Source organism: Nyctibius grandis, chromosome 17 (genome assembly GCF_013368605.1).
Source record: "Nyctibius grandis isolate bNycGra1 chromosome 17, bNycGra1.pri, whole genome shotgun sequence".
Taxonomy (NCBI): domain Eukaryota; kingdom Metazoa; phylum Chordata; class Aves; order Nyctibiiformes; family Nyctibiidae; genus Nyctibius; species Nyctibius grandis.
This window is the reverse complement of record NC_090674.1, coordinates 2,791,222-2,803,604: the sequence shown is the minus strand read 5'-3', so window position 1 is coordinate 2,803,604 and position 12,383 is coordinate 2,791,222.

Genomic DNA, 12,383 nt, shown 5'->3' with positions numbered 1-12,383 from the left:
CGTGCTTTCCCGTGTGCCGCTGGGGCCCAGTGCTGCGAGCATCCCTCCCCGTCCCCCCAAATAATGCCACAAATAACCAAGGAAAACCTCACCGCTCTCTGGCATGGATCCCCCTGAATAATTAATTATAATTAATATTATTTATGGGATTTTTTTTGTTGTTGTTTGATGGGAAAATGCCTCCAGGGCACAAATTTAATGGGAAAATGCAACGTGAGGTCCTAATAGCAGCTGCTGGGGATGGGGACCCAAAAAGGTGTCTGTCTCCTTCGCTGCTGGGGAAAATGGGGATTTTCATCCCAGCATCACCTCCCCCTTCCCCCCCAAACCCAAATCCCATCCGATTCCCTGCGAACGCCGTCGTTAATCATTGCCCAGGAGCGGGGCAGCGTAGTAAGAGCTGTTCTCGCTTGTGACCGAGGGCACGAGCGAACCTGTGCGCCGGGGGAATAAAAATATAACCACAGAGGGGTAAACGGGTCCTGGAGACGGGGTTTTATCACAAAGGAAATAATATATTGCAATAAAAGCAGCACTCTGCCGAGCAGAGCAGGCGCTGCTTCGTACTGTGATGGCCTGGGGGGGCAAATTGATTAATTTGGGGTGGGACGTGGAGCTGCTGCTGCCCAAACACCCCCACTGTCGGGGTGCCGAGGCTGCAAGAGCCTGCACAGCGCTCCCCTCCCCAGCACCTTGGCTATTTCTTTCTCCGTTTTCAACCCACGCGGCCTCTCAGGGGTGCAGGATGGGATGGGGAGATTATTAAAGTGCTCCCTTGAAAAAAAAACAAACAAACCCTAAGTATTTTAATTTTTTCCCCCAGCGGGTTCAGCTCCAAGGTCGCAGCCGCGTGGGTTGGACTCGGTGGACACCACCAACCCTTTGGCCCCAGAATTTTGGGTGACCCGACACACCTGCAAAGCACAAGATGGGTCCATGGGAGGGTTTTTTTATCCCAATTTAATGGTTTTTGCCCCAAGCATCATCCAAGCGTGAGCCCAGGGCTTTGGGGAGAGCAGACGCAGCCCACAGAGGAGCAGAGCATCCCGCATCTGCGCTGGGCACCTCATAGGACACACAACCATGGGCTGGATGCTGGCGCCTGGTTAATAAGGTTTACCAAAAAGCCCCCGTTTTACATGAAAACCTCATCTATGGGTCTGCCAGACCCATTTAACTCCTTTCTCACATGCACGAAAAAAAATCCCTGAGCACCCAAATCCCCCAAAACCCAGACTGAGTGGTCCAGGGATGGGGTCCGTGAGAGCCCCCCCAAAAACACCTCAACACCCAGGAGAAGCCGGGGATGAACCGGAGAAAGCCCGAGGGGGAAGGGAGGCTGAAAGAAGAGGAGATTCTGCTGAATTATAAACCGCTCTTCGGTTGCATCTTTCATGCACGGCGCATAAATAATGGAGCAGGAGAGGCCGGCGCGGCGGCGAGCTCGCTTACGGGGAGGACGCGGGATGGAGGGGCGAGAAGGGAAGGATGAAGGATGGATGGTGGGGAAAGCTGTGCCAAGAGACCGAGCTGGGGATCCCCCGGCCGTGCATCGCCAGGAGATGATATTCTGAAGGAGGATTCAAGGATTAAGCTGGCCCCAGGGCAGGAGTTTATCGCATACATTATTTAACAGATGGCCCAACGCAGGCGGCCGGCTGCCTACGATCTCCCCGGTGACCTTGGCCGGGAGATGCCGGGGCCGGGCAGGGAGCCCGGTGCCACCGCCGGGCTCCGGTTACGGGGATCAGAGGAGGGGGGGGGGGGGGGGCGGGGCGGGAAATAAAAAAATCCCTCTGGGGACCTGGCACCCAGCAGCTCCAGTGCCAAATCCCCATGGAAACTGCAAAAAACCCCACCCCACCCAACGCTGGGCCATATGGGCTGCTTGTTTTGGCAGCAGTGGGGGAAAAAAAAGAAAATGAGCAGTTTGCAGGTTTATTTATTGAAGGAAACTCGGCACCTTTGGAAAGAGCAGGGGGCTGAGGGGACAAGCGAGCGGCAAAGGTCCTGGCCTCACCCAGAGCACTTGCAAATCCCGCTCCCGACGGCGCTTTAATCCTGTTTCCCCGGGGATTTCGGCGTTGAGGGAAGGTGCTGAAACACTTGGTCCCCCAGCAAAGTCAGCCCCAGCCCCTTAACACCCAAGAGCTGGCGGGGGGGGTATTTTTATCCATCTCTAAATCTGCAGGTTTTAAATCCCCGCAGTGATTGTGGCATGACCCCTTGGCACCACATAAACCCCCCCCCCGCCAGGGATGATACCAGACCTGGTGGATGCCCATTTTGGGGCTGCATCAGTGCCCCCCCATCACTCATTTCCCACATCACTTGGGCAATTTGCAATAACTCATAGAAAAACACCCCAAAAAATCAAGGGCAATGGGCTGCATCCGGGGCAAGAGAGCTCAGGGGAGTGGGTGAATCCCCCAAAGTGCTTCCCCCCAAAGGACACCCATGTAGCAACTGCCCAAAATAAATAGTCTTTTTTTTTTTTTCTCCCTACCAAAACTAGGGCACGTTAAACTAGGCCAGCGCTCCCCTGCAAAGTGATTTATTTATCACGGTGGGAGCGAGGAGGGACGGCGTGGGACGGGGTGGCTGCAGAGCAGCGTGTCCAGGGCAGGGATGCTCCTTCCTGCCCCAAACGCTGCACTTTTGGGGGAGAAAATGAGGTCACTTTTTCCTCTTTTCTTGTTGAAAAAAATCATAATTACTCCCAAGGGGGACAGTTTTAGCGACCTTCAGCTGGGAAGACACAAAACGGGCCGTTTCAATGGTATCAAACCCCTTTTGATCCGTTCGCTTGAGACTGCTGCTGCTTTCAACCGCGCGTGGTTGATGCCTTACGCTGCAGCGTTACTGACATAAAATATGCTTTAGCAAACTGGAAAAAGGATGAAGACATGAAGGAGATGCTGCCCTGCAAAAAAACTCCATTTTTTTTCCCTCCCCTCTTAAAAACCCAGCAGCATCCTGCTCCCACACTCAAGATCTCTCTGCCAGGCGATGGAGCCACGGGCACTGGGGCTGGCCGTGGGGGATGTGGGGTGCAGCACCCTCCTGCCCGGTGCTCCCCCATCAACCGTGGTCTTGGGTTTGTTTTGGTTTTTTTTTTTTGCTTAATTTTTCTACACCTTTGGGTTTCACCCCAGGAAAAGGGCTTCTCACAGCACAGACCCCAATTATGTCTTGATTTGGGGGGATGCGGGTCCCCCATCCCTGGGCTCTTTGTCCCACAGCCACTAGAGGCCACTGAGGCTCTGTGATCCCACCCGATTTATTCGCTTGGGACACTGGGATGCAAAGTGAGCACCCAAAAGGCTAAAACCAGGGGGAAAATACTATAAATGCAGAGAGGCAGCAAGATGGAGAGCAGGGAAGGGCTCATCCCTAAGCTCCATCGGTACCCCCAGGGCATCCCTGTCCCAGGGACCCCATGGGCGATGGGGAAAGCGCTTTTCTCACCCTAAATCTGCTCAAGCAGGTTTTTTGGGCATCCCCCACCCCGAGCTAAACACCTCCAGAGGATGGGGAACTGCTGCCCCACCTGCAGCTTCACTCCTGGGCCAGTGCTCGGAGGAGCTGGGGTCACCAGAGATTTTTTGGAGGGGTCAAGCAGCTGCACCCAGGATGCGGCATTTCCCACTTTGGGAGAATCCTACAAAAAATAACCCCCAAATCCCTCCCGCTGCCTGCAAGCAGAGCTGCCTGCTTCCCCAGGCTTCTTCTTTTCTTTTTGCCTGGAGTTAGAGTTTCCAGGCTATTATAAACAGCTGTTCCTGCTAATGAGGAGTAAGGGAAACATCAGACATCTTCATTTATACATCATTCAAGGTGTCAAACTGTTGCATTACCATAACAAGTAGGAGACACCTCACCAAAAAATGACAAAAGTTTCACTCAGAGCTAAATGCAGAAGCAGATGCTCAAATAAAAAACCAAGCCCGAGCAGAGCACCAGGCTCTGCAACCCCACCAATGTTTTCCCTGTTAAATATTCAAGGTTTATATTCAATCCTGCAACCCAGGAGCATTTTTACACCCTCAGCAGGCAGGTGAGGATCCCCACTGCCTTCTCAGGCTGCCCCAGTTCCCAGCCTCATCAGATTTCCAGATAGAGATTTTCCACGGTGGTTTCTCCGCTGGGTTTCAGCGGGATGTGCCTGCGATAGCCATCACCCAACCTCCTGCCAGCCACGCGCCGCAGGGGTTACAAAGGAAACCTGAGGAATTAGGGCTCCCCTCCATGTATTACAATTATTAATATATATTTTTGTAGAGGTGCACGTGTGACACCCATACGAGCCCTTCACTTTGAAGGTCTCAGTCTGCCTGGTGGCTTTTGGGCATCCTCCCACCCCGCTCACCCCTTCCTGTCGCAGTCGATGGGCAAGCATGGAAAAAGGGGAGCAAAGCGCCTGCCACTAACGTCTCCCAGAGCATCAGCCCCTTCCCAGGGTGGGGGATAAAAGAAAATAAAGCAAAATAAGCAAACCACAAAAATACACCCCCCCCCCCTCCAAGCAGGCCATGTGATTCAACACCCCAAAATACCCGTTGGTGAGTCACGCCGCGGGGTGCGGAGCTGGGGCTGAGCCAGCTCTGAGTCAGGCCGGCGGCACAGGCTGTGTTTGCTCTCCCCCCCACCTCCCAGCTCCCTGTTTCCCATTTTTGCTCCAAACCCGCACAAATACAAACAAATACGCCGTGACTCAGAGGCACATGGCGGGGCTCAGCCCGTGGCACCCCTTCCTGCCTCCCCGGCATCCCCGACGGTGCCACGACAACAGGGCCAGACACACCAGCATCTCACAAAAGCCAGGCCTGGGAACCCGTAAAGTATTTAAAGGGGCTTTTTAAAATGTGTGTTTTTGGAGGGGGACACACGCACACAGGAGGTTCTTGCTGATGCCACAGCAAGGAAGCACTTAGGGGTTTCCAACCAGCTCTAATTAATGAGCATTTCCTCAGCTTAGCATCATTTTAAACCCAAAGCACTAACTAATTCCCCTCAGTCACAGCCAGAGGAAGCAGATACAGAGCAGAGACGACGGGGTGAAGGCCCACGCCCGGGGCTCCCACATCACAAGGGGTGGTGGGTGCTGGCAGGGCTGGGACAAGGCTCAGCTCCCACCTGGGTGCAATCTGGTCCCAGCCCTTCCCAAGCTAGAGCACCCTATAACATCCTCAGAGAGATGGAAAACAGCAAGAGAGGAGGTCTTGTCCTCCACCTAGTCTTGGAGAAGGTGCCTTTGGAGAGCTGCCCCAGGTTTATTTTCATCTGATCTGGACAAACACACGGGGGGAAAAACTGACAGCAAACAAACGCTGTGCACTCAGTCGGGTGGCAAACGAGATCCGGCGCGCTGCAAAGCTGAGCTGTGTGCTGGGTTTAACCACCCACGGGGTTTAACCTCTGGGATTCTCCAGGCCAGGTTAATCCCCAGCCTCGTCGCCCAGGTTAACGTGCTGTCCCCGCGCCACAGGTTAAGGGAAGGCAGGAGGCGAGTGGCTGTGAGCAGGATGAGACCCCGGCAGCATCCTCAGCATCCTCAACCAGTTTCCATAGCGACAGGTTCGGCCCTAAATTGGCCACGGGTGCTGGGGAAGCAGGGGCGAGGAGGGGGCTCGGAAGGATGCATAGCACAGCAAAAGATGGCGTTTAATTTAAAAAAAAAATAAAAAAATCACTTTTCACCTTGGTGCACCAGCAGCGGGTGCCAGGGGAGGCTGAGCTGCAGCCCAGAGACCCCCGCCCAGGCCAGTCCCATTGGGGGTTTGGGGAGGTGCCCCCCACCCCATCGCCGCTCAGCACAGATCCTGGTCAGCCCGTTTTGGGTGCATCAGCCTTCCCAGTTTAATTCCCAGCCTGGCTGGGAAGTCCAGAGCCCTGCTATAGCCTCTCCTGGCTCTACCCAGGAGCAAACAGCCACGAGACCCCAAAGCATTCATCCTACAGCCCTGAACACCAGAAAAAAAAACCACATCCAGGGATGCTGCTAGCAGGAGGGAGAGCTCAGGCGGGTGCACGGATGCTCCACGGATGCCTCCGGGCCCCCGCAGCTGCCCACCCCCACGGCACTGTTACACAAGGCTCCCGGCGCTTGCATAAGCTGCAGCGGCGTGCGCAGCCCCACAAAGAGCGGAAAAACGAGCGGGGACCACGGCCCCAAAACTGTGCTCTGGGATGGGATCTGTGCCCTGAGCCCGTCCCCTGGAGGGGAGTCCCGTGGGTCCCGCAGCGGGGACATCGCGCAGCCAGAGCTGTCCCTAAATGTGGTGGCGTGACCAACCCCATCCCTTCACCATCCTTGCTGGGGAGGACCCAAAAAAGGAGGAATTCAACCCGCCACAGCTCCAGCCCAGGTGAAAGGCTGCTTAAAAACCACAAAGCCAGCGAGCAGGACGCAACCCCAGCCCTACAGCACCCAACACTCGCTTGCCTCCCCATCCAGCCCTCGGACTGGGGGGTGTCCCCAAGGGAAAACCGCTTTTTAAAGCCTTTTAACGGAGCAGGAGGGGGTGTGCGACGGGGAAGCGCTTTGCAGGGCTCGGGCAGGCTGGGAGCAGCTCCCAGAGCAGCACAGGTGCGGGTGGGCATCACCCTGCGCCTCCCAGCCCTCACCCCAGGAGGGATAAGCACTGCCTTCAGCCCAGGGCCGCATCACCAACCCAGGGATGCGTTTGACCAAACCCCCCAGTACTTCTGCACGGGGAAGCTCGCCCTCTTCGTGCACCAAAACATGTTGTTTCCACTCAGAGTGGTGCTTTGGCATCGGCTCATCTCCCCAGCTCGCACAAGCACATGGCAAGAGAGGGCTGCAAGGAGCTGCAACTACAACCAGACCCCTTCTTCTAAGGGATTTACCCCCCCCAGCCCGGGTGACCACACTTCCCAGGGGTTGTGTCCCCCCCAGACCACTGTGTCAGGGCTGGGGCCAGCGCACCCCGACCCCTTCCCACCCTGCCAACCCACCTACGCTACCCACATTCCTTGCACACAGAAAGGGTTAACAACAACAACAAAAAAGCCAAGAAAGCCCCTAATGGAGTGAGCAGGGAGGGAGGGGACCTGGCAGACCCTTGGCTTGGCTTTTTGAACACCTGCAATACAATATCTGTGTGTTCAGGAGATTCAGTGACTTCAACAACTAAAGGGACCTCCTGAGAGGCTGCGCACAGAGGGGACAGGCGCTTGCAGGACTTGGCTCACGTGTGCTCAATCCCAGCCTGGCGCACCTTCCCCTGGCAAAGGTGATTTGCAGATAGCACAAAAAACCCCCAGAAAACCAGAAAAGGCCATTGCACATGGGGGAAATTCTCCTGGTTTAAATGCAACCTCCAAAACCAACACTGCAAAGCCATAGCCATCCCCGGAGCCAAAACAAACACTTACCGGTGACTCTTGGGCAGTGACACCAGCTCTTTGTGGCACGAGGGAACAAATTTCCATCCTCCTTCCTCACGTGGACTGGGGAACAGCACCGTGGGGCCAGCAGCCACCCCAAAAGCAGAGCCCTGGGGCAACCAGAGCTCACTGGCAGGGTCACACAGCCCTACACATTCACCCAGCCCTTCTCTAAGCCTCCTCCCTCAACCTCAGGCCTTTTATTGCCTTCAGGATAAATAAATTACCAAAAACTCAGTGCAGCTGTCCTGGGTGTGAGCACAGGTGGGGGAAAAACCACCCCAAAAGGGCCCAAACCCCAGGTGCTAAGAGCTCCCAGCCCCAAGGTGAGCATTAAACCAGCTGACTGCTACTAAAAAAAAAGACATTATTAAGGCGATACCCAGTGAAGTGCACGTGTGGGGCCCCCAAAACCCCACCAAACCCTCTGTTTTTCCTGCAAAAAGAGAGGGGGGAGAGCTGTGGGAGGCAGCGAAGGCGGCGTGCGAAAACCCCAGGGCGGCCGGCAGCTATTTCTGCGCCGTGTCAGCACCCACTGACAGCAGCCGCGGTTCGCTTCGCCCCGCGAGCGCCCCTGAGAAGGCAGCAGAGCTATTTTATAGATAAAAATCCACATCTAGAGATGTATTTCTATGCTATCCCCTGCGGCGCGCTCGGTAGGATGGCGAGGCGTGATGCTCGCTGATTTTGGGTGCAAATCTTGGGAGTTTGGGGTCAAAGCGAGCTGCTGGCCACGGGGTCTGTGTTTAGGGGGTCCCAGGACTCCTCATTTCCCCTTATGCGATGGGCAGAAGCCCCTAGAAATCCCTTATTCCTTCTTTATGCTCAGGGTCACTATTTTTCCTTAATTTCTGGGACTTGGAGATAAAGCGAGGCGAACGCAACCGATTGTGTAACGTTTTGCTCCAAAAGCTTCTTAAACAGCCACATATTTCTATTGGATTTCCCTTGCCCTTCGCTGCTGATTACTGGAGTATTTATATATAAATAGAAGCTGTCTTCCCCATAATCTGCTTGTTTCTCCTAATTAACTCCGGGCTCTTCTCATCGGGCTGCTCAGCCCCGGGGGTTTTGGGGGTGCCGGGACCCAGTGGCGCTCAGTGAACTCAAACCTGCCAAATTTTCCTGCTGTTGGTGAGGGAGCAAAGCCCTCCCGGCCCCCAAATCCTTGGAAAAAAACCCTTTTACAAACTTTACATGCTCAATATCAGCCCCAGCATCCTCGCCATCCACCCAGCCCCCTGCTCGGGGGAGCACTCCAACACTATTTCTTCCTCCATCCTCCCAAAGCTTTCCCCTAATTTATGGAACGTCGCGATTCGTTAATTATTTTAATCATTATTACTCATCTTTCTCCTTCTTCCTCCCCCCCTTCAATATTTCATCCTGGGCTTGTCAATCTCTTTAATAGCTGTTTACAACCTATCATCAAATCTTGCATAACATCCACATGACTTCGCTCAGATGCCTCCGACACCCAAATGCTGCCCCTCAGCTCTATTTCGGGAGCGATAAAGCCCACGGCACCAACCGGCTGCATCCCCCGCCGCTGCGCCCGGGCCCCGGGATGGGGAAAATCATGAAGGAAAAAACATCCCTGAACGAAAACAATTTTGTAGTTAATATAAAATAACCTCACGCTGCTCCCTGGTCTGGGGTTTGGGGGCGAGGGCTTGTTTGGGTGCTGACCCCCTCCCAAGCACCGCAGATCTTGCTCTGGTGCATCCCAGGAGCAAGAAGCATCCGGATCAGCCCTGGACCGCTTTGCGGATGCTCTCGGGGGGGCTGTGGCTGCAGCATGGCCCCTGCCCCTTGCTCTGCCCAGCAGCAATGGGGGACACACACATAATCTGTGAAAAAGCTCCTTTTCCAGCGAAGTTCTGCGCCCCGCGGCATCGCGGGCTGGGGGGCGGACGGGGGCAGAGGCACAATCTGTGCCTCAAGGCGTTTCGGCACGTTGCCAGCCCTTTTCGGCAGGCGATGGCTGGGTTGGGGGACGGGGAGGGACACGACGGCTCTTTTTTAAGCTCTCCCATCCTCCTCCTCGCCCGCAGGTTTCATAACCCTTCAAAGCAAGGCGAGGCTCCTTCGCTTGCCGGCTAACGAGCCCCCGTGGAGGAGAAGCCGTGGCCCTGGCAAGTGGGGATGTTCGGCAGCAAAATCTCCACGCTGCGGCATGTGTTGGGGCAGGGGGGGCGCAGAGGGGTCTCTGCGGGGTCCCACCATCACCGTAACCCCCCTGGGACCCACACCAGCAGCCCCAGGGCTGCAGTTTTACCCCAATTTGGCCAGTTCTCTCCCCAAAACGCCCCTTGGCACCGATCACGGCGCGATGCTGCCCGGGGCTGGGAAGCCCCTCCCTCCCCGCGTGCAAATATTTATTTACACAGCGTAAAGGGGCTTATTTATTAGGCTGACAACTGTATCCAAACTAATTTCTCTTAATAAGGCACTTGTGGTCACCCTGGCAACGGCATCGGAGCACCCTTGCTTGAGGCAACAGCTTAACCGGGTGAAACCCCCCTTGGATGCAAAGGGAGATGCTGAGGGGGACCCTCTGGAGATGCTGCACTGGAAAGACCCGTCCCCACTCCTGGGGACACCCACTCGGTCCCCGGAGAAGATGGCAGTTCCCAACCCCTCCGAGCAGCCAGCCCTGCTCTCGTTAACGGCCCAATTAGCCAACCGAAGGGCACCTAATAAACCAAGGGCTGCTGCAGCACGGTGGGCAGGCACGGCCGGGCACTTTTTTAGCACACGGCGGGTCCCTCAGCTCAGTCTGGGGTGAGATGATGGGGAAAGCAGCGTTTTCCATCCAGCAAAGAGGGGCAGTGCTGGGGCAGGGCGGAGGATTTGGGAAGGGAAAGAGGATGAGGAAGCAACAACCAACCCCTGCCCCAGTGCCCTTCCCCGGCGGGCGCAGGCAGGGAGCTGGCAGGGGTGCGGGGATGAGATGGAAACACCCAGCCCTTCTGCTCTGGTCCACAGGGGGCAAATTGGGCCGTAATTGCCTATTTTTTTTTAATATATGTATATATACATAGGGCACCCAAAGCAGGAGGGCAGGGGAGCGGGTCCTTGCGTGCCAAGAGGAAAATAAAGGATGACGTAGCTCCTACCTCCTGCTTGGGGCTGGGAAACACGATGGCTGCTTTATTAATACCTGTAATAACAACACTAATTAAGGAAGGTGTAGGATGAAGGCGGAAGGATTTCTGCATCCTTCCAACGGCCTGGGTGACAGGGTGAACTGCTGAAAGCCCCGATACTAGAGACAGAGGTGGCAGCAGGATTTCTCTGCCTCATAGAAGAACTAAACCCGACGGCCCCTGGTTTTTAAATCCCCGGATCCCCCAGCCTACAAAGCACTGTGCAAGTCAGACTTTGCAAAACACAACTCCCCAGAACCCAAAGGAAGCTTCTTCCCCTCTGAAATCCAGATCCTAACTCGTGCACTAAATTAGGATGGAGGTTTTTTTAGGTTTTTTTTTTTTTCCCCAGACAGCTGGGGTGTCCCCGGGGAAGAGGGCAGGCACAGCCCCAGAAAACCCACCCCGAAACAAAGGACTCAGCACCAGGCAGTCAAGCAGGCTGGGATTTACTGGGACAACACCACTTCTGCAACAGAGAACGCGACTGCGCCGAGGCACCCGGCCGGCAAACCCGCAGCGAGCGTCACCACGCTGGGGACCCCGGAGAGGTGACACCCAGAGCAGAGACCGGAGGGATGCTCGTGGTCCCTGGCACCGGTTTCCCTCCCATCTCCCCCCCCCAGACACACAGACACAAAACAGGAACCTGCTGAAACACGGTGAGGCTGCTACATGCCAAGGGAGGGAGCGAAAGGCAACAGGTTTCGATGGGCTCCACGGGCATTGCGGCGACGCCGGAGGCGACGGCGTGTGATTCCCTCCGTAGGCACTTGATCTGCGAGGTTGCCACCATCCAGATCCTGCAGAATGGCCTGTCCTTGGGGCCACCAGGCAGACCCCAATGCCACCGGGTCCGGGCAGCGAGCTCGATGCGTTCCCAGTCAGCAGAGAGCGAATTGGGAGGCCTGGGGGTGAGGGCACCCAGCTCCTCGTGCAGGGTGCATGGTGGTGACGGCGAGTGTCCCCACGCCTACCGGGGTCCCAGGTGCCAGGTTTAAGGAGACTCACCCCCTTCGTGCCCCGGCATGGACCATCCTGGAGCATCCTCTGATGTTGAGCTGGACAGAGGTGTCGGCAGCGTGCACGGCGCAGGTCGGGGCTGGAGAAGCGAGAGCAGAGCTGAGAGCAGTGTCGGGCTCTGAAACGGGGTCACCTGCCTCATCCCCTTTTCCTTCCCTGAAAGCCAAGGGGATGCAGGAGGTGCTGCAGCGATGCCGTACGCTCCCCCCTGAGTGCAGAACAAGGGACCCATTGACTCCAGGAGCCCCCAAAGCGGGGGGGACGCTCATTTGGCCAGTGGCTCCAGATTAACGGAGCGCTGGGCAGCTCCTGGGAGCCAGCCTGGGTCTGTAGGGAGAGCCAAGGGACGAGAAACCAGCTCACGAGTAACGCCGGGAGGGCTGAGATGCACGTGCCCCGCGGAATAAACCCTGCTCTGGTAAAGCCACGGGGACCAGGGGAGGCTGTGGTGGGCAGGGAGCTGAAGGAAGGCAGAAAACAAGAGGCAGGTTTTGCTCGTGAGCTGAAATACTCCCGACCTCCACCAGCTCCGCTCAGGAAAAAAGCAAAAGGTTTTGTGCGAAGCCGATTCCTGCGCGCGACGCTTTGCTGGGGAACGGGGGGATGCTGTCCTCCACGGGAAGGTTTCAAAGGGCAGACGCTTTGTCTGAGGAGGAAACACCCTTTCCCATATCCCCGTTTCCCAGCTCTCTGCAGCCGGGCAGTTTGCAGCTCTGACGCTCACACTCCCCGTCTCACCCATCCCTCCTCGGCGGAGGAGCCAAAACCCCTACGTCCGTGAACCAGCTGCATTCCCCTTGA